Source organism: Austrofundulus limnaeus, unplaced genomic scaffold, assembly GCF_001266775.1.
Source record: "Austrofundulus limnaeus strain Quisiro unplaced genomic scaffold, Austrofundulus_limnaeus-1.0 Scaffold40, whole genome shotgun sequence".
Taxonomy (NCBI): Eukaryota; Metazoa; Chordata; class Actinopteri; order Cyprinodontiformes; family Rivulidae; genus Austrofundulus; species Austrofundulus limnaeus.
Genome location: NW_013952442.1, coordinates 1617993 through 1641180, shown reverse-complemented (window position 1 = coordinate 1641180; position 23188 = coordinate 1617993). Strand labels below are relative to the sequence as shown.

Below are 23188 nucleotides of genomic sequence, written 5' to 3'. Positions count from 1 at the left end.
TATATTTACTGAGAAAAATGTTGGTGTGTTCAATACTTATTTTACCCGCTGTATGTATATATATATGCATTTCAATTTTCAAGCGGGGCTGAAAAAAAAAAAAACACCAATTTGCATTCACACTGTAAAAAAAATGTGGATATTATTGCTCCACCAGTTCCACTGATCAGATGTTTTTGAATACAATGTTCAAATTAAATTAAATATTGGCTACCCAGACATTTCTTTGAAGTAAGGTAGCTGGGTCTGATTGGTTTAGCTGTGAATTTGATGAGGTATTTCATAGCGTTACTGTCCCACTCTTGCTGAGAATACCATCAGGTTCTAAACAAAACAGTGCATCACCTGCAACAATGTATGAGGCCAGTGTTCTCATTTATTAATAGTGGAGAGATTTAACAGACCTAGCCAGCAAGACCAATCGCCCTTCAAAATGTCAGTAGGAAAATTAGAACTGAAATATTTCTAAATCGATGGAATAACTATTTGTCATCTGTTATGTGCCTTCATCAGACAGGATTGAGTCCAGTGAGGACAAAGTGGATAAGAACACCAATTATCATTAGAGTTTAACCTCTGTCCCTCAAAAGATAGCCATGCAATGTCTGATCCAACCTACCCTAGATTTGTTTGTATCCTGCTTTTAAGAGCAGATTAGAAACACTTATTTGGGTTTAAACCAACTCACACGCAATACTGTTATATTGTTTATTAAATCAATAATTAACAGTTTTCTGGGTCCATATATATATACTGTGTATATATATACACATATATATATACATATATATATATATTTGGGATAAGCATCGACAATTAGCATTGTGACCATTCTTAGCTACTCCACAACAAATTTTACAAATTTCATCTCAAAAAATCTTAAAATACCTTTTAAAGTCACCTTTGGTGGCCATCTTGAATATTTGATAAGCATTTAGAAATTGGTAAAAAATATTTTTGGCTTCTTCTTTACTAATTTTCAGCTTTGTATATCCAAAAATGGTAGAATAATATGTTGTGACTTGCATGTAGCATGTTTCATGATCCTTTTTAGCTACTATTATGCAAAATTTCAGCTCAATATTTATTAAAGCAGCCAAGGTATTTTTTTTTTTTTTTTTTTTTTTGCGGGGGCACATGTAAATACTGAAAAGCACTCTGGATTTGGAATTAGCTGTGGCAAGCATCCTAAATGTACAAATCCAGAGTGTTTTTCAGAATTTGTATGTGCCCTTCTAAAAACAAACAAACAAACAAACAAACAAACAAAAAAAAAAAACAGTGGCCACCCCTGTGACACCCGTTGCAAAAAAGTCTAGCTCCACCCCTGTGTGTGGTACTGCAGCACTGCCATAACAGTATACCAAAAACACGAAATCATTCACATGAAGATTACATATGTGGTACGAATGCAACAAGGACAATATGGGGACGGCAACTTCAAGAGCTAAAACAATTTCTTCTTGTAAACTGATAACAAATTTGAAAATTTACTTCATGATAAAAATAAACCAAAAACCTTCTTGACTGGGAGCCATGTCAATCCAACTACGCATGGAGGGATGTTATTCAGGCATCCTTGAATGTAGGAAGTTTTTATTYTAAGTGCTTAAATTTCTTAAATGTCCATTCAAATACATACTTGATGTATCTTGTATATTTTTATGCAACATTTAGAGGTCATAAAAACCTTTTTGACCTTATATTTTGTTGTATAATAATAGTTTTTTGCTCTACTCTGAGAGTGTCAAAGTGTGTTATTGTTCATCAGCTGTGTGTGCTCATTGTACTGATACATTGTACAAAAGTTCTGCTGTAGTTGAAAAACTACCATCTGCAAAACAAACAAAAGCATATAATCTGCCATTGTTGTTACATCTGTCACACATGGGGCTGTAGTAGGAAGAACTAAAGCATCTTTCTTTTCAAAAGGCTGCATTTTGCCTGTCTACACAGCCAAAAGCAAAAATGAAACCTTTTTRATAATTTCATTTGTTTATTTATTTATATAGGGGGAAGTGTTATGTTTTAACAATGCTGTCCAGTATTATCTATAGGCTAATTTGYTATGCACATTCCCAAATGGGCCTTTAGCAAGATAAAAATGAAAACATTCTAAAAATACAGTTTAAAAGAATAATTACAATATGAAGACAATGCTGTACCATTTGTAGTTCCCGCCTCCAATCTAGGTTGCCTGGAAGCAGATTGAGCCCAGCTGCACCTACCTCAGCTGATGATGCCTGGAGCTTTGAGACTTGGACTTTCACTGGAACATCAACTRCCTTATGGTATTGATCACAGCCAAAGATCATTCTAGTTAACTGAGTAATACTTACCTTGTCTCGTTTGTGTTTTCAAAGTTGTCCTGAAGCTCCTGTGAAGTCATCATCCTGTGAAGTTCCTGAAAGTTACACTGAGGTACTCACCTGCTGCCTTCCCTGCCATCCCGGAACCATACTCAACTGCTTCCTCTCCTCTCCTGGAAAGTCCTCTCACCTGTCATGAGMTCTGGTCCTGTCCTGAACTCAACTTAGCTGTTAACTTTTACTGACGATCCTCCTGAGAGAAAGTAAACCTTGTTCTCCAGAAAACATTACCACGTTGCTCCCAGCTCCATCTGATCATCTTCCCTCTGTTCACAGGTTCAGAAGCTATCCAGGACTTGCTGTAAATCGCCAATGAGGAAGTAAATGAATTCTCTGCATTTTCCCCATCACACATGCGGAACAGAGGGCTCCCATACGTACTATATTAGGTGCCTGGGGAGCAGCTGGAAGGTTAAGGGCCTTGCTCGAGGGCCCACAGTGGGACAAATAAGGGTGGAGGCAGATGGTTGTAGTTCCTGCTTGGGACCAAAATGTTGCATAAAAACTTAGGAGAAAATCATTTGAGTGCAAAAAACTGATGAACAGTTTCTAATCTAAATATGTTAAGTTTGTGTTTGGTATTCTTTTTACTGTTCTAATGTGTTGCTCCAATTTTAAATGAAAATCCAGTACCAAGATATTTTTCCACTTAAATCTTTATTGGTGCTTTTTAACAAATTTTTAAAACAGTAATTGAACAGAAGAAAAAAAACCCACAAAAGTAGTTGTGTTCAAAGATATTTTACCTCAGAAAGTTCAAAACATTGAGCGCTGAGCTTCAAATTTWAAGCGTCATTTTTCCAAAATTAAGTCCTTGAGCAAACAGGCAAAAGAAAACAAACTGTTTTTTTTTAAACATTAAGATATGACTTTTCAGACTTTTCATTTTAAGAGCATTTGGTTTTTCTAACTAATAAMTTCTATTAAGTCTAATGACTTCTATTAAGGCCCTTGGTGTGAAAGGTCAGTTTGCATCATTGGATTTATTGAATGACTAAATTTACTCTCATTTCTTTTTTCTCCTGAATTAGGCACCATGTTTGATTGAACGTGTAATTTGAACAATTCTCCCATGAGAACATCTCTTTATTTGATATCTAAACCTGTGTGTGTGTGTGTGTGTGTGTGTGTGTGTGTGNGTGTGTGTGTGTGTGTGTGTGTGTGTGTGTGTGTTCGATGAAAGCCAAAGTCTCTATTGTCAAGATTAAGAAGCATTGGAAAGAGGATCTCCGTATTGATTTACTTCATGCAGAGTGAGACAGGAACTCACAATAAAACAATCCTGTGCAATTAATAGAAAACACAAACCGATTCAGTTTGCTGTGGTCCAGTGCCTGCAWTACTCAGAACACAGGCTGTGTGAGATTTGTTTCTCTGATTTACGTGACCGGTGTCAGTAGAGAGGACACTGACCAGTGCTTTACCCTAGACTCAGGTTTAAGAAAACTCACTCAAACTGGAAAATTCTGAAATTTGAGGAGGGTTTAAATGTTATATTTTTAAATGTAAAAAAAGCAAACAAATAAACAAATAAAAAAAAAACAAATAAATGCAGACTCAAGTTACAGAAGGGAAGTATGGAAAAAAGATTAACATGGTGTTTACAGGCTTCATCAGATGACCAGTCACCACCTCCATGACTTGTTTGTTAGTTGTAAATTTAGCAAAAAAAGTAATTGAATTTGAATTGGTAGATTATTTCTTCTTGGAAATAAATCTTATACCACTGGAATGTCTGTTCATTTTCCCTTTGAATGGTGCCACATTTGTAAGGAACATGCTGTGACATGAGCAGTAAAGCTGATAAAGGCTGCCCAATCCTTTCTGCCAAACAACTTACGTATTCTGCTGCTGTTATTGATTTTTGTTTTGAGTTTCTGATACCCCAGAAGCAGCCAGTCAGGTGCCCCGTTTATTGTATTTTCTTTTGTTTATTAATATTTATCGCCAAGAAGCATATACAAAAAAAAAAAAAATCTACCAAACACAAATTTCCAATTTGTTGGTTTGTCACTCAAAAAAAAAAAATAAAAATTCACTGTCCAATACCTCATTATTTTCACCATGCCTAGATCCCCTGGACCTGATTTCAGTACAATGGGCCTCATCTGCTCAAGTCAAAAACCTGACTCTGCAAAAAAAGAACTCAAATCTGTTAACAATAAAGTACTCTAAAGACCCCATCTGTGTCTGATTCTGCTTTTAAGTCAGAATATACTCAGCCAAAATTTTGTTAGTTTAGGAACCATATAGAAAACCAGTTTGCATTTCAAATAAAGTGATTGTTACTTTGAATGAACAGTAGGACTGTTGGCCACTGTTCTAAGCTAATTTGTAGCTTTTAAAACTCGTATTGTCATAAAATTATGACTCTGCAAACAGGTTAGAGAAAAATCAGAAACAAAATGTCTGGGTGTCTTGGTAAAGGGGAATGTTACAACAAGAGAAGGAAGGATGAGTCTATCACTGGGCTCCAACTGTTTGCAGCTAAACTGAAAATGGTGTTTCCCAGGGAGTGTTCAAAATGTTGCAGAACTTGGAGGTTCACATTTCTTAACATCACAGAAGCACAGTTTTTTTCCATTGAATTTTGAAAAACTAATACAGCTTTACAAGCCATGTACAAAAAAATAAAATAAAATTGCTGCACAGCTTTCTGGTCACAAACACTCAGAATGTGTTGAGACAGCAATAGAAATTTAGCTTATTTTTCTTACAATTTTGAACACCCAACTGGTCTCCAGCAGTTGCAACCCAGTGAGATACTGGCTTAAGGTGCAAATAATGTGACATTTTAAAAACTAAGAAAAATAATTAATGCAAATATGGTGTGGCATTCAGCAAATTATGAGAAAGTGTGGAGTTAAACATCAAAACCAAACAGAAAGTACCAAAGTAAAACAAAAGGCAAGAAGGTTGTGTGTTCAGATCAGGTCATCACAGCTGATTCCTGCATTACCGCCCAGTCTCACTTTCGTGTTAGTTTAGACTTTAAAATAAAAACTGGAGAACCCAAAGTCAGAAAAATAATAAAAGTGACTCTAAACAAGGATTGTAAAGAAAACAAATACCAAATTCTTGACAATGGCAAAACACTAAGATTTAAATAATATTAAGTCTGAAAACTAAATTGTAAGCAAAAAAACCTCATAGACTCTGATATATATACTTTTTATATTTGAACTCTTTGACCAGAACTCTCTTGTTTATTCTTATGTAAAATAATTTAATGGCAGTAAATATATTAATCAGCCATCTGTTTCATTTTCACACCATGGCAGAGGATAAAAAAGCCACTCAGTCACAATTTCTTTTCATGTTTTATTGGAAAAWCCTTTTTGTTCAGGCCTGATATTTAGTAACAAAGCAGGATTTAATGTGTATACAAAACACACTAGTGGAAATAATTGCATATTCTATATTTAACTTGTGTCAAAATCAAGACATAAACTTTTTAAACGTGCAATAATTACAACTGCATTTCTGTTTTCCGGAAAGTCAGTTTTTGATATGTAATTCACTTATGGGACTTACTGAAACAAATTATAAAAGCTCTCCAAATATAAATAGTTTTAGATATTTTATTTTTCATGGTCTATGTGAAAGTTTCTTGCAAATTTCATGTAAAATATCAATATTTGTGTACTTGATAAAAAGTGAAATCAGGCATTTTGTACCCAAGCTGTAACATTTTATTTTAGGTTTGAATTGAAGCTACAGTGTTGCAAATTCAAACCTGTTGGAGGGAAATCTTGGCTTCAAGACTTCTCGTGTCCTAGAGCTAAATGTTGGAAAAAATAAATGGAAAACTGTTTGTAACTTTACAAGAATAAAGTTCTTCAGTATTCAGCTTTAAAGGATTTGTACTTGTAAAAGTAGAAAAATATTAGACTTTTTTTTCAATTTTATGTGAGGATATCTTTTGAAATGTTATAAACAGGGTTTGTTGGTAAAAACAACAACAACCAACAACAACAAAAACTTTTAAGCTGTTGAATAATTCAATAATATTAAGAAATGAGGAAAGTGATTGTCATTAATATGGTGCCTTTGACTTTAAATTTATTATTAGAGACACTTTATAGCAATTATTATTTTGCTGCATCACTGGGACCGAAGGAGTCCATCAGCTGTGTTCTGTGAAATTATGTGGATTTAATTATGTTCTGCATCAAATTTTCTTAAAAATACTGACAGAGTTAAGTTAAAAATGTCTTGTCAAATAAAACTCAGTAAACATTTTATCACTTACTTCATTTGTGTTTGTTTGTTTTAATTAAATAGATTATACTGTAATTTCCTTTCATGGGATCAATAAAGTATTATTCATTCATTATGAACAAAAAAAAAAAAAACATTACATGGGAGATTGCCAGACAAATCTTCTCTCAGCCGAGAATGACAATCTCATAAAAACACTGAGGTAAACACAATCAGTTAACTGTGTGTACAGTATAAACTATATTAGAAAGGGTACAAGAACCTTGATACATTCTAGTTCAAAATGAGTATTTTATAATTTTCAGATTGCATTGCTTTGAGGCAGCGTTGGATATTTTTCTGCAAAAACTTCAAACAAATTATGTTTCTCAGTTAAGACATATGAGCTTAAATAAGGGTTAGCTGAAATGAAGAAAGTTGGTGCCATGATTGAACTCCCTGCCCTAGACAGTGATGAAACAGCTGCAAATAAATTGGCACTGATGGAAGTAAGATGGCCTGTCGCAGCACTGCACCTCCATCATTACTATTCACACTCTCATTTCACTCTGCACATTTCTCATTGTGCTACTCTTCAAGCCACCTCCCTGCTTATCTATTTTTACCTTCAGTCTGAAGAGATGGAGCAGCGGAGTCAATACCACCCACCTGAAACTTTTCTGTGGGGCAAAGCATCTACTTTTGAGAAAAGATTATAGTAATCCCTGGTCAATTTCCTGATTTCTTTCAAGACAAACATGTAAGCCATCGATCATTTTTATAACACTCAGCTACGAGACCGATTGTGCCTAGAGCAGATAGAGGCTCGGTGGGGAGCAGCAGTGAATACAAATGCTGAGCGTTATAACAAGCGAGGCTAGGACCTTGAATGGAGATGTGGAAGGTCTTGTGTAATTATGTAACCCTAATTAGCAAAAAAGGGGTCACTGGCACTTATTCTAGCAGAAAAGATATGAGTGAGCATTAAAACCCAGGGCAGCTGGACGCTAAATCCTCACTGGGATAACGATGGAATGCATAGAGTGCATAAATCTCACATTAATGTCCCTGTAGGGAGTTTGATTGCTGGCCATAACATTTTAATGGCGTGAATTAGAATAACAATGGACTGTCAGACTTTAAAACACTATGTGTTAGTACAACACCAGTCCGTCTGCAACCTTTTACATCTGTGTTGGTAAGTAATTATGCTTTTATTCTGATTTCTTAAAAAAATTATAATAATCTGCAGTAGGATTTTATCTTGACAGACTGACCTCAGACTTGGTCCCAACTGGCTACTGTGAAAGCACACAATTATCTTATTGTCTAACATAATGTGAACTATTATAAAGACTTTCTATACTATAAAAATGTCACATATGATTTGTCCATTCTCAGCATTTCTTGGGGGATAGTTTTTAACTAGACTCTTTGTCAAAAATGAAAAACTGCCACTATTATGTTTTCTGCTCTCATCTATGAATGTCTACTCGTAGACTATTTCTTATCAGAATGTCCTAGTCCGTCAATATCTGACAGGGTCTCGTAAATCAGCGCAATATCTACAGTATTATGTTCTGAGGTTCACTGACAGGGTTTGAACCACAAATCTACTGTTCAGAGGATGGGCCAATTTAAAACCACTTGTACAAGTTAGCATCAAGTGAGAGACTGTATCTGATGCTCTTTCCTCACCATTGTTCTGTCTTGGCCTGAAATCACTTGACTAGATTTGCAAAGAGTGGCTATACCATTTCCAAAGATGAGATACTTCCTCTACTACATTAATAACATCAAGCTGAATGCCAAAAATGAGTCAGACATTATCTTACTGATTTACCTCATCAGAATAAACAGCAAGGTAATTGGAATGTCACTCAGACAGGATAAATGTTGCCAAATGGTATCCAAGAGAGGCAAGGTGATCACATCTAAAGACAAAATTGCAGATGTTCAGGACAGCTCAAATACTTTGGGATTCCCTATGAAAATGGTTAACATGAAGAACGCACAAAGAGGTCAGCCACCAAAAACAAAAAGTAAAAAAAGTCAAATTACAACAAGTAAAGAAGGTCCAAATAACTTATTATCCAGACTATTTCAAGTTCACATCATCCTTTTTATTATTTGTTACTCTTTTTAACTTCTCCTTCTCTTATTTTGCAKGCTGAACTGTGGGCTAATGGCTGTCTTTGAGCTGCATTTGCAGGCACAACCTCTGCTCCAAAGGGTTCAGCTGACACACCCTGCTTCTCATTTAACTCATCAGGCTTTCTGGGTTTAAAGATGAGCCTTAGTTGTTACTCAGTGCCAGATTATTACAGCCTGCAAGGTTAACAAATAACTTCTTTCATTGTCCTAGTACAAGTTTTACCACTTTCTACGCTTTCTTCTGCCATACAAACTAATGTGGTTTCTTCTCCTTTTCAAGATCTTCAAACTTGTCAAGAGCCTCGTTTCATGGCTCCTGCTCATCCATCTCAACCTTCCACTCCAGGATTTACTCCTCCATTTCCTTATGGTATATCCTGTCCCCCTTCCTACCCCACCCCTTCCCATATGCGTTTTCTTATAGCAATAATCTTTACAACCTTGCCACAGCAGTCCCTCTCCCCAACTTCCTCATCAGTTCAGTGTCCTTCTCCTTTATCTCCTGCATTATGCCAACAAATCCTTAATGGTAATTACGTAGATTTAGCCCAACTACGTAATGATGAGGATCAGCACCTCCAAATCTGAGTCCATGGTCCTCCTCAGTTGGAAAGGGGTGGATTKCTCTTTTCAGGTTGGGGGTGAAGTTCTGTCTCAAGTGGAGGAGTTCAAGTATCTTGGGGGCTTCACGAGTGAGGGAAAAATGGAGCATGAGAATGATAGACGAATTGGTGCAGCTTCCACAGTTTTGCGGACTCTGTACTGGTGGCGAAGAGGGAGCTGAGCTGTAAGGCAAAGCTCTCTGTTTACTGATCAGTCTATGTTCCTACCCTCACCTATGGTCATGAACTTTGGGTTGTGACCRAAAGAACAAGATTGYCGATACAAGTGGTCGAAATGTGTTTTCTCCACAGGGTAGCTGGACTCTCCCTTAGAGATGGGGTGAGAAGTCCATTTATCCGGGAGAGACTCAGAGTAGAGCTGCTGTTCCTCCACATCGAGAGGAGCCAATTGAGGTGGTTTGGGCATCTAGTAAGGATGCCTCCTGGACGCCTCCCTTGGGAGGTGCTTCAGTCATGTCCAAAGTAGGAAGGAGACCCCAAGGAAGACCCAGGACATGCTGGAGAGACTATGTTTCTTGGCTGGACTGGGAACGCCTTGGAGTCTTCCCAGAAGAGCTGGAAAAAAGTGGCTGGGTAAAGAGAGGTCTGGGCTTCCCTGTTCAAGCTGCTGCCCCCATGACCCGGCTTCGGATAAAGCGGAAGATAATAGGTGGATGGTAAGCCCAAATTCTTCAGTCATCTCCCATTAATTTCAGCCAGCCCAGGGAACTGCATACACGTTTGGGGTTCATGTGGTTAAATGTTCTCGTTCAAAAGACTTTACTCCTATCAAATTTCCTCTGGTATTTTCACTTTTCAGGGATACCAATGGCTTTGGCTATCCAGATCTTGATGACATCCTATTCATCATTCTTGATGTGCCTGAATGATCTGCAATAATTTTAATATTCTTGGTTGCTGAAGCTTCAGTTGTAGATTGCTACATGCCCCATGCAAGGAACTTCTGCTCCCACAGTCAACATCCTTAGCATATTGACTAAATAGACATCTCTCCACACCCATTAGGGTGAATGCATTCACATCTGCTCTAAAAAATCACTCTGACAGAGATTTTGTAGACCTTCTCATCCACACATGGTTTTCACATAGGTATAGATTCTTGATTCTACTATTACAAACTTCAGTCCACTCTGTCAGAACCTGACAGTTAACACTCTCCTAGCCAAGGGAATTGAAGAGGGTTTTATGATAAGACCATTCAGTTAGCCAAGAAGTCAATCCTCATCCACTCAGATTACATTACAGTTGCAAAAATCATTAATAAAAGACCAGTCTCACTCTGCAGTAATCTGGCAGTTTTTTTTCCGTGGACTTACTCTAGTCTCTGCTCAACACCGATTCCTGCTTCGTGCAGCACATGTACCAGAAACCCAAAACAGGCATTGTTGATTCTCTTTCTCACCCCTCTTTCCAGAAATTCAAACTCTTGGCTCCAGAGTCAGAAACTCATCCCTCCAGTCCCTTGGTTTTCTTGAACAATCTTCAACTAACTTCCCAGTCATAATCTCAGCTATTTACATCAAAATTAGTCTTGCCTCTATTTACAGTATTTCAATTTTGAAAGTTTTGGTTCTGGATTGTATTGAGTTAAGATTGGCTTTCTCCCTCCGCTGTTAAATATAATGATGATCAATACTTGATGAAATAATTAATTAATTTAGCTCTACTGGATTTTTAAATGTAGAAAACGCAAATCTGCATTCAGTTCTAAAAAATTAGCAGAAGTCCTAAAGAGCAAATGAGAAACTTAGGTCTGCAATTGGCTCTTGAGCGCTTTAGGGGACTAGTGCCCACCACATTGCAGAACCATAGAGAGGATCAAGTCTTGGTGCTTGGAGACTGGGATGTCTTGGTACTTTCTCCTTATTGACCTCTGACTTGATTTGAAAAGGGAAGCTATGATGCCATGAAGATGTCTGATTCCAGCACTGAAAGATGGGTGGATGCAGTAGAAAGCCCAGGTAGTTGATCTGAGTAACCAAATCTTTTAAATGTAAATTGTTCATCTAAACCCAACAGAAAGCTTACCCGGCTACAAGATGAAGTGTTGTCTGGCCAAAATGGTGTTGCAGGAGAGAGTAGTGYTTCTTCCAGCCTGGGTGCCATATGGTAAGCTGAAAAGGTGGTAGTCACAGGGTGTAACTGCTTCCCAAACTTTTTCATACTAACTTTCAGCACAGTGGTGGAGGACTGATGAGTGTTTTGAAGGTGCAGGACCAGGACACCTTGCAGTTGTGTCAGCTATTAACTCCTCTGTATCCTAATTTATTATCAAGTCAAATATGAGGTCATCTGTCCAACAGCTAAAGCTTGGCACAATGTGGACATAAAACATAAACATGTSGTAATGCTTAAGAACAAACCAGTTTTGGATTTTTAGAATTCTAGTATATAAAGCATTATTTGATGTAAGTGATAAAACAATGACACATTTAAATTTCTATTATACTGGTAAATTATCTATCAGTAAGTGGATTTGAGTTTTTTTTTCTGAACAGTATTTAAAAGTACTATGACAAACGTCTGCATGAGATAAAGGCTGTTTTCAACTACAGCAGGAGCTCACAGGTGGGTTTTCCTGTTTAATGTCCCTGAAACAGACACAACACATGGGGTCTATTTTTATCCCSCACTGTCACCATATTCCTGTTAATGGGCAACTGTCTAATAATTCTGCATGGCTTTACTACAAAAGTTGCTTTGCATTGATTTAAATAAAAAAAGAACACAAAAGATGAAAAAGACTCCGCAGACAAAATAAGCCAGCTGCTGATGCAATATTATCAGAAATTCATTCAGAGATTTTTCTTTCTTTATGTCAACTTAGCAGCAGGGCTTGGAAAAATACATAACATGATGCATGACATGTCTTTGCAGATTTCAGAACGTTTTGATATCRAGCCTTTTTTTCCATTTATGAATAACTTGATGTGGTTTCTTTGATGATCTACTGTATGTTGAAAATGTTTAAAGCTGTGATTAGAATCAGCTAATATCATAACCACTCTGCTTCGCCCTCCAGACACTCTCATTAAATACAAACATATTTGGTGTAGTTCATCAAATGATAGTGTCAAGGCAGATTCTAATTATATTTTTTGTGAGTATGTCTGTTCTACCACCCACACACACACACACACACACACACACTTAACAGTCGGAGGGGGGTTGGAACCCCCATTTCAAAGAAGCTGCTGCGGCTGCTGAGCTGCTCTGTGTTGTGTAACAGACTGATGTAGTGGTTCCTGCCTGCACTGCTGTGCTGACAACTTGGATTATCCTTCTGTCACTCTAACCTGATCAGAATATGCTTACCGACCAACACACACCACACATCCTTGTGCAAATATGCACTCTTGATGAACACAGTCACCTCTTTTTCAAACATTTCAACATCCTCAGACCCATGGGCGTGGAAGTGGGGGGAAATGTGGACCTGACTACCTAGGGCCCAAGAAGGGAGAGAGGCCCATGGAAGTCCTAATTTTATTTTTTATTTATTTTTCCCAAAKGAAATGGGCCCTTCAATTAAGTGGTGTAGTAATTTATTTCAAATATATTGGTAACAAACTGAGCGAATGAACTTTATTTTACTGTCCACACCATATTGGACATTCTGGTGGCCCCCCTTTTGGAGGCGCAAAATGGTTCAGTCTGCCCGACAGCAACAAGGAAGTGTGTGACCCAGACACAGCTGAAGGAGCTGCAGGGAGACCCGGACAGACAAAAGTAGGAGGTTTCCCATGGTCTGCCTGCTGACTGGCTGGCCTGCATAGCTGGTTAAAAGTTTCGGTTATACCCCCCCCCACACACACACACACCAAGACGCGCAGACAATGCAGACACACAACGTGGTGATGAATTCTCAGTGCTCCTGGAGCTGCAGCAGGTAACGTCAGCCTCATTACCAGAACATCCAACTTTTGATCAAACTTTATTCTTTACAAAGAACCAGAAATAAGTCCACAGGACAGCTGTTTTTCTTATGAAAAGTTAGCTCGCTACTATAGTCAAATATCATAAATGTTAGTGATCTCTTTTAGTGATAGCATTTAATCTATTATTGAGTTGTTTTTAATCAGTTAAACTGTAGTTTAATCCTAAGATTGAGTCCAAGTCCACTCTGATATTTATTGATTATAATTTACATTCATAAATCACCAAATATTTCTGTTATTTAGTCTACCTGCTTCAGTACCTGTAAATCCTAATACAATTAATTTCCCTCTGGGATCAATAAAGTATTTTTGAATTGAATTGAATATAGTAAAGCTTATAAATATTATAGTAGTACATTTTTATTATCTAGTGTTTCAGGTAGGACAGAGTGTCTCAGGTAAGAGATGAGGTGATGGGCAGGTGTGAAGGAAATATTAAATGTTATTTTCAGTACATTCTAGTCAGTTGTGTGAACTTAATGAAACAAGTTACTGATCTAAATGCATAATCTACAGCATGATTAACAGTTTCATTTTATCTTGACCAGTATAAAAGTGATAGGCTTATTACTTTCATTTCTAGGAAGTTGTAGAAATTAGTTTTCATAATTCAGATTTTCCTGGTTAAATAAWGCTCAGTAAATAAATCTGTCAATCCATCCATCWTTAGCTTTCTAATCAGTTCCAACATCCATGTATCAATTCTTCCTAATTTATATGCAAGTTGATGACACTCACAAGTTCATTTTTACAACACTGTTGTTTGGCACAGTGTTATTTTATGTTGTGAAGAAAGCTGCATGATGTCATGTCAGTTTATGAGTCGGCCTGTYATCAAATCAGAAAAAAGTCAAACACCCCCCTAAATTCACTGTTGGTGGTTATCATAATTACAGCTGTTCACTGGGTAAAGTTGTTAATGATTTYAGTTTGAAACATGCCGTTGTGTGTGATCATTGTGTGGCACAATATGTACATTAATTTAATTATCTGAGCCATAAGTGAGTTTAAAAACAGGACGATGTAACTAGTTTAATGAAGAATCTGTCTCTAGTTGTCTCTAATTAAGTCTTTATTTGTGTAAGTAAAAGTATCTTTAACAACCTGTTAAAATACACTAGAAATCAGGAAATAGCCTCTACTTTATTCAAAAATGTCTGGGGGAGGACCCCCAGACCCCCCTCCATCCTAAAGTGTGTCCTTTACACAAATTACAAGTTTTCTGATGCTCCAGTTAGAGAGGATAAACACACCTATAAACACACCTGTAGTGCTCCACCTGTGTCTCTGTATGAAACTAATGCTGATTATCAAATTGTATTCTTACTGAGTTTAAAGGGCTGGTACACTGCATGGTTGGATGAAGGTGAACATAATCTCAGTTAATATGGTTTGACTATTATTGCTTCACAAAAGAAACATTTGGTGTTCATTTTATGATGTGTGCAGACAGTTTAATTGAGCACACGTATGCAGCAAAAGTTTTTCTAAAGTTCAAGAATAAATGTTTTTAAATCAAAATTTGCTCAAGTGTCATAGATCACAACATTAGTACACAAACCAGATGTAGCATAATGTTTTAGGTATTTGAACACAGGTAGGCCAAATGCATGCATTCAGCTCAATATAATCTGATCTGATTGTAGCTTAAAACCCCATTTATGCTTCTTTATTTAAAAGTGATAGAGTTAATTTTAATATACATGTTTTATCATTCAAATACTCAATCATCCTGTGGTGAACTGTGTCTTAGTTACAGTGAACTTTTGCTATCATGAACTTTGCTGCTGTGCTGTTATGATCTTTCGCCAAATAGATAATGATGACTTGCAGAACACAGGAAGGAGAAATGGTCACTCGGGACTTTCTGATGCACGCCTGTGGCTCCTGAAGATGCACAAGATGGACGTTGGGAAGCAGAAGTGAAAAAGACCAACTAAGCAGTGTTCAACAATTGTGCTTAYGATTAATGTCTGACATGAGACTTGCACTTCCCCCCCCCCTTCCCTTAGGCAGTCTCATGTCCAGGTAACTAGGRGCGTGAAAACTAAATAAAAGAGGGTGAACTGCAGGAAGTCCTCAAAACGTTGGGTTGGAGGTACTGAGCTGACTTCCTGTCCTGCGTTCYCCTCACTCTTGTCAAAGCTGAATTTGACTGTCTCTTTCTTCCTTGTTTGTATTTGTAAATGTTCTAGATAAATTTACTGTATACCTGTCAAAAAGAATACCCCCTTTTTTACTTATGCACCTTGTGCACTGGCATGGATAGAGGCCCACTGACATCGAGAGTGTACAGGGCCCAGAATTTGGTGCTACACCCCTGCTCAGATCCTCCAGCACTAAGCCCACAATGGAAGACTAGTTACTTTGTGAAAGGAAACATGGATAAAAAAATAAGAGGTACAAAAACAAAAAACCACCTGGAGGGGCATTTGGCAGCTAATTAAGTTAATTGGCAACAGGTCAGTAAGAGATCTAGAATAAATAAAGATTTTTAGAGTGATTGATTGTACCTTAAGTAAAGATGAGCAGGGGTTCACCAGTTTGCAATAAACTGCTGAAACTTATGGAATAATTTCAAAAAAATTAAGACGACTTTGAATATCTCATTATCTACACTTTAAAATATCCTTAAAAAGAAATAAATGTACAATGGAGAAATCTCTGAGTGCAAAGGACAAGGCTGAAAGTCAATTTTGCATGGCCATGATGCTTGGGCCCTCAAGCAAAACTGCATTAAAAGTAGCTCTGATTCTGTTACAAACATTAGGGCATTACTGATGATTGGTCCTGGAGACCTGGTGACTTAAAGGACTGGGATCATGGTGAGTTTTGACAACTGATTATTCAATATTAAGATAAAAAAATATATTTTTGTTTTTCTTACTTTTCAATGCCACATCTTTTATTCCCTTGAAAGTTTTATAACAACCAAAATTGAATATTTCAATAGTGTAACGGTACTGAGTACAAAAATCACTGAAATAAATAGTAAAGTGACTAAGAGCTCAAACTGGACAGATATAATAGGATAAACTTCAACAAATCAAAGTTAAATGGCATTGGAGTTTTATTAAAAGTGYCATATTTACAGTATTTCTGGGTCTGTGCCTCCTTCATTTCTGTCCACTGGGACAGGAGCAACGACCGACACCCACGCAACTTTGTTTATAAATTATAGTCCGCTTGCAAAAGGGCACTGTGTGAATGCAAACCGCACAAAAAAGTCTGCTTTTAATTAGGACCAAACAAGTGGACCAGGACTTTCCTGGTGTGAATACACCCTTACAATTGGCATAGATCATACAGCGATTTAATGGTAATATCATAACAGAAAAAGACGTTCCTAGAGCAAATTTTGGCACATCTGACTTCAATAAATACAGGAAAGTCTAGATGAAACGTTGGCTGGAGGGTCAACRTCTTTCAGACTGGAAAATGTGTGGAATTGTTTAAAAGGTCTGTGTTTTTACTGATGTCTTTTAGCTTAGTGTCCTGATGCATCTCAGTATACCAGGTAGAAAAAAAAAAGTAGGTCCTCTGGATGGGTTCTTCTTTAATGAAAAGCTTCGTCTCTCCTCCAAGAGACTTCTTCAGTCTGAGGAGTTTCAGGTGAACTCTTATAAGCACTGCCTCCACATGGTGGACCGACAGGTTAGTCACAGGCAAAAGAGGGCCATCAGCCAAACAATAGGTGGTTAGTGCCTTGATTAGCTCTATTGTTCATAGAGGGTCATGTGCCCCATCACCTGACCTGYATGTTTATAAGGCTGAGTTCACTTGAAACTCCTCAGACTGCAGAAGTCTTTTGGAGGAGAGACAAAATATTTCATTAAAGAAGAACCCGTCCAGAGGACCTACTTRTTTTTTTTCTTTTTGGTCATTTAGCTTAGCTTGCTGCATCGATTGTGTTTGTGTCTGTATGGATTTTAATCACTTGAGCCACTGCTTCTGCTTTGTTKARWGAAACTYAATGGYGATGTTTAAAATTTGTCTAAGTAGWAATATCACTKYATGTGAGGCTAGCATGGACGCTACGAGGGAAACTTCCAGTAGGCTACAGTAAAAACAAAGCTTACTGTMCCTGTTCAGAGACTGAAAGTGCAGGGACAGGATCAGGGTGGTCCTGTATTGGTCTTTTACTTCTGATAAAATGTTTGGAATAGACACATCTGTGATGTGATCAAAATACTCCTTCCATGTGGGGATGACAGCTGTATTCCGAGTCACTGTTACAAGAAATGCAGCACAATGTTTTGTTTGTTTTGTTTCTCGTAAAACAGTCATTTTTATGTACTATATCAATTCCTAGTGAAATTGTATGCTGTTTTCCCAAATGTCTCTAAGTTTAAATTCTGCACTGTGATTAAAACTAACAGAGCTGCTACCAGAATTTGTACGCACACAGCTGAGCAGACAGAACCATGTGACCAGTGTTCTATAAATAGACTGAGTGAAGATCAAAGATAGAAAAAAACATTATTGTGAATATCTGTTTTTAAAACTTGTAATACATATGACTTCTAGCTTAATTACATTTCAAGCTYTGCAACTGCAGTAAAGCAGTTTATTAGGCAGTTTAGAATATCATTGCTTAGCTGAATGGACAACATGTTCGGTGCATTGTATACATAATTTTGGAAACACATCAAAACATGAAGAAGGAGTAAACACTGTGTTCATGTGCACTTGTAAATAAGTCTTTAAGAAACYGTGCTTCCTCTATAATGATGTGAAATCAAAGAATATTAAAAGTTGACGACAGACAGAGTAAACGTGCTGTAATACTTCTTTGTTTCACCACATCAGCGCTTGTCCCATTTCTAGCAATATGACTCTCCTCTCTGTCCTGAAAAGTTTTAGGTATATAGAATGAGCCTGTGTAAAAAGGCTCRCTTGGAAAACATTCAAGCATTCAGATAGTCTGCCATTAGCGGCTTAATTTGCTCCTCTCTGTCAGCCTGGACATATTGACGCAGCCCTGGAAAGTTATACCACTGCATCAGGACCGGTCCTCAAGGGGGATTTGATGTCACTGACATCCTCTACTGACTTGCAAGGATGGCAACTTGCAGGCAATAACAGCAGAGCAAATAGGTTGCCAAATCCCATTTTAAAGCCATGATCTTTGAAGCCTTGCATATTGAAAATGCAAATGTTGCTCTGAGGATTGGGGCCATGAAATGAGCAGCACTGACTGCTCTCATACTATGGATAACCTTTTATGACACAAGGACAAAAAATACAGAAGTGGAAAACTGGTATTATACTGGTGCATTTATTGTGACTCCTGCTGCCCGTGTAATATTAAGTCAACAGAGTCCAGGCTAAATATTGTATTGTTTGTACAATGCTCATCTTCCTACTACCAAGTCTTCAACCTTATCAGCTAATAATTTCTTTGACAGCCAGTTTGATTTAGCCTGAGGCTTTTTTATTTGAGTGGGGCACAAAATCCATCCATTTTTTTATCAGCTTTTTCTTCTGAGTCATAGGGAACTGGTGCTGATCTCCAGCAGTCACTGTATGAGAGGCACGGTACAAACTAGACATGTTGCAAGTCCAAAACAGGGCCAAATAAAGACAACCACTCACGCTCTCACTTGGGGACAATTTTGAATTATCAATTAACCTATGCATGCTTTTTTGTTTGTTTGATTTTGAGAGGAAAGTGGAGTACCCAGAGAAAACTCACGCATACACAGAGWTGATATGCAAAGTCCAGAAATGCTGGGAGATGAATCTGCGACTTTGTGACTGTGAGGCAACAGCTCCAACAACTGTGCTGACATGCCACCTGAGTGTAACATCCACTAGTATAACTGGGCGTACTCTCAGTACTTTTCCATAGTCAACCTTTTCTCCATGGTTTTGCCGTACCCTCTTATACCGGTTTCCTGTTGTCATTAAGCCAGATGTCTCCATCCTCCTCATTAGCCTCAGTCCATTTAGTCCCCCAGTCTTTGCCTTTCCTGCAGGCTGACATTGTGCTCTGTTGAGTTTTCCTCTTTGTCTTTTGCATTTCTTTTCTTATCATGTGTTTTGCTACCACAACAGCTTTTTTTCTTGCATAGTTTTTTGTGATTATAAATGTTTTTCTCATGTTTGTCTGCTTTATTGCGCTCAAATTCTACAAAACGTGACATAAGAAGAAACAACCAGAGTAAAATAACAATAAAAATACATATTGTACACTACCAAATAAAACATTGCCACCTAAATTTAACTACCGGTAAGTGCTATGACCTGGGGTTGCTGCAGTTGGTCAGGTCTAGGTTCAGTAACAGTATCTGCTCAAAGAATGAGGTCAGCTGGCCTGAATACACTGAATGACCAGGTCATTCCATCAATGGAGTTTTTCTTCCCTGATGGCACGGACATATTCCAATATGACAATGCCAGGATTCATGGGGCTGGCATTGTGAAAGAGTGGTTCAGGGAGCATGAGACATTATTTTCACACATGGATTGGCTCCACAGAGTCCATTGAGAATCTTTGGGATATGCAGGAGAAAACTTTGCACAGCAGTCAGACTATACCATCATTAATGCAAGATCTTGGTGACAAATTAATGCAACACTGAATGGAAATAAATCTTGTGACGTTGCAGAAGGTTGTAGAAACGCCACAGTGATTGCGTGCTGTAATCAAAGCTAACTACGGTCCAACAAACTATTAGTGTGACCTTTATTTTTGGTGGCAACATTTTATTTTTATTATTGTTATTTATAGTCCTTTAAGAGAAATCAGTATTAGAAAAAATGTTGTCAAATGGTCACAGCTATTCAAATATCAGAAATGGGTATTGGCCCACTAAACCAGAACCTGACTGTCAATATTGATTTTCTCAAAGTGATAATTCTAAAACACTGCACATTAAAAATGCACAGCACATTGGTCAGATTGTCAAATCATTGCAATATCTTGAATTATTTTTGGTTTGTTTTGTGAATTTCCTACTGTTTAGAGTCATTGTATTTCTTCTTGACCCAGTATGCGCCAACCTTCTGCTGTCAGACAGATGGTCTCATATTTGACTCTAGAACACTTTAGTCTACAGAGGACTTCATGGCCAACTCAATGACAGCGGGGTGCCAAAGTCCTGTGCGTCATCATCCTCCACCGGGCTGACACTTTAAGCCAGGTGTTTGTGCAGACGTGATGTGTTTGTTTTTCTTCACCTGTGCTGCAGTGCATGATGGCCCAGCATCTTTACTTTGATCTTGTCTGTCCAAATGTAATTGTTCCACAAATCCTGTGGGTTCTTCAGATGCTAATGTGATACTGTAAAGATCAAGGTTGTGCTTCTGTGTAGAGATAAGAGGCTTTGTTGTGACATTCCTTTCAAACAATTCATTTGTGTACATTTTTTTGTTTCAGTCTTACTGTCATGAACTTTAACATTCAACATACTAACTGAGGCATGTACAGGCTGGCGTATTGTCCTTTTGTTTATTTTTTTTCCACATTTTCTCTGAGCATTACAAGGTTTGACCTCAGAGTGAACTTGCTGAAACATCTACCTTGGGATGATTGTCTTTAATGTTTTTCATCTGTGCTACTTTTTTTCCTCAGTGTAGAATAATGGACAACAGACTGTTTCACAAGAGTGTTTGAACCCATTCCAGTTTAATAGACAGCTACAGTTGTGTCTCTAAAAGTCACTGCTGATGTCTTTCCTTTTGACATTGTGTTAACACACACACCTGCTTGTTCCAGAGCAGCACACTGTCAAAATGTGTTACTGCAGACTGTTGATTTGATAATAAAAATATTCAATTAGTTGATATTGCTTGTTAATTATGAAAAACTCTGTGTCAAGAATAAGCAATGCATTTTTTAAAACCCAGAAATCTTAGAATTTGAGAACTACACATCTTTTTATTTATTTATTTATTTATTTATTTATTTATTTATTTATTTATTTATTTATTTATTTATTTATTTATTTATTTATGCTATAACTAAATTTTTGGACCAAATTGTTGCTTCTTTTAAAGCAGACATTTTTATGTACGAAGGTAATTCCAAATCAGTATTACTTTTTATCAGACAAAAAATAAGCTTTAAGTTGAGTTTTACATTTGTATATGGGGATATTGAGCTGTACGATTGATCTTTTTTAATTGAGTCAAAGACTCAAGCTCTCCAATTTCACCAAGGTTTCATATTGCAGGTTGAAGTTTACCATGTTTCTTTCTTTCCTCCTTTGCTCCATTTGAACACACAATTCTGTATTTTTTCCCCTTTTCCCAGTTTAAAAGACATAATCTTCTCAGCAGACTGCAGAAACAGTGAAGCGGCTATGATTAGGGCCTGTTGTGATTCTTTTCTGGCTGTGTGAGCAGAGGCAATGGGAGCAGTGTTGGCAGGAAGCCGGGCTGACTGAATGGGGTCATAATGAAGGGCCACAGGTAGCCGCCCGTGGCGAGTCAGCTGAATGACATCGAAAAACCCTACCGACTCTGGAAGGGAGGGAGCGAGACCTGACAGGACAGAAAGCTATGCCTGCACGCCTGCAGCTCCAATCGACTGTAAATGAGAACGTTTATCAATGCTGTTTGATTTGATCAAATATACCTAATCAAATGTGATTTTCCAAAGGCTCTTGGGGTGTAATGGGTGAACTGGCAAAAAAATTAAATAAATCAAATATTTTTTTATGGTGTCTGCCCTATGATCTGCACTGCAGACTGGTATAGATAGTTGAAAGCAATAATAAACAAACACATTGAGATGAAAAAAGAAGGTTAACCAGAGAAATTTGTATTCGACAGTTTGTGCATTAAATAATAATATAATCATATATATTCTTGCACAATTGCAAATAAGTGTTATTAGTAAAGATCAGTCCTACTTTAATTAGGTTAATACTCCGGAGGCTGCACAATGGAGACAAAAGTAAGTGTTCATATTTCATTACATGAGGTGAATTTCACTTCCTAGACTGCTTTGGTTTACATGGTATAAGCTACGCTATTGTTCTATTAAAATATTTAGTTGAAAAATTATGTGTTGAAATATTCCTGTGAATCCTTCTAAACCATGTAGAAATGCTGTTTGTTTTTTGAAAACAGAGAAAGAGTTTTGTTACTCTTCTTCTTGGAGGTGCTTTTTGCAGAATCACCAACCCTGGAGTGAAACACAGTGGGAAAGCCAGCTCAAAAGCCTTGAACTATAGCACTATCACTCTGACACAGTGAGAAAAGTTTCTTGGAAGTAATCTAGAGCAGTGACAACTCAACAGTGGCAGGTACGTAAGTTCAACTATCTTGTTGAAGAAACCAAGCCAGTTAAATTTTATCTTTGTTGTCTGATCTGATGTTGCATTCTCCTACAAATTAGCACCACAAGTAAGCTCCTTCAGTCAACCAACATTCACTTGATGTAGGTTTTAATGATGCACAGGTCAGAAAAAAATAGGCACTGATGCTTTGTTGACAGATAGCAGGTTGACAACAACAACATTTTGCCAATCAAGCTGCTGATGAGCCACAAGCAAATGCATGAAGAAAACTAGAAGTAGCAGTGTTAAATTAAGTCATGGACTGTGATTTGTCTTTAAAAGAAATCAGAGAACTTCGGACACAGACGAACCACCATTCAACCACAGCACATTTTTATCTTTAAAGGGGCAATATCATGTAAAATCTATTTTTTTTTTGGTTTGTATCATGTTATAATAATATACTCTCATAAAAAACATGCCCAAAGCCTTGCTTTTACTCATTCATGCATGTTTGAGAAATCCTGCAGCATTTTTAGGCAGCCATGCTGAGGAGCAAAACGACAGTTGAGGTGGGGACCAGAAACACCTTTTGGGACCAGAAACGACTCTGGGACGTGTCTTTAAGCTGAACTTCCTCATCACGGAGCGCACCTCCCCACCCCCCTCCCCACACA

At 37.5% G+C, this 23188-nt stretch overlaps 2 long non-coding RNA genes across 4 annotated transcripts in view; both read left to right on the top strand.

Annotated features, from left to right (window-relative positions):
* The window catches only part of LOC106516727 (uncharacterized), a 20265-nt gene extending 15920 nt beyond the window's left edge, over positions 1-4345 (top strand). Inside the window, exons 4-6 of one of the 2 annotated variants that reach the window (XR_001310127.1) lie at positions 2193-2291; positions 2364-2572; positions 2646-4345. This is a non-coding gene — a long non-coding RNA (uncharacterized LOC106516727). Of the gene's footprint in view, positions 1-2174; positions 2292-2363; positions 2573-2645 lie in introns of both variants that reach the window. The other variant, XR_001310126.1, reaches the window with a different exon arrangement.
* An 8645-nt stretch (positions 4346-12990) lies between these two features.
* LOC106516675 (uncharacterized) lies at positions 12991-15434 on the top strand. Of its 2 annotated transcripts, none has more exons than XR_001310121.1 (2): positions 12991-13235; positions 15118-15434. It is a non-coding gene; the product is annotated as an uncharacterized LOC106516675 (long non-coding RNA). The 2 variants fall into 2 exon arrangements; XR_001310120.1 differs by having other exon boundaries at positions 15101-15434.
* The last annotated feature ends 7754 nt before the right edge of the window (positions 15435-23188 follow it).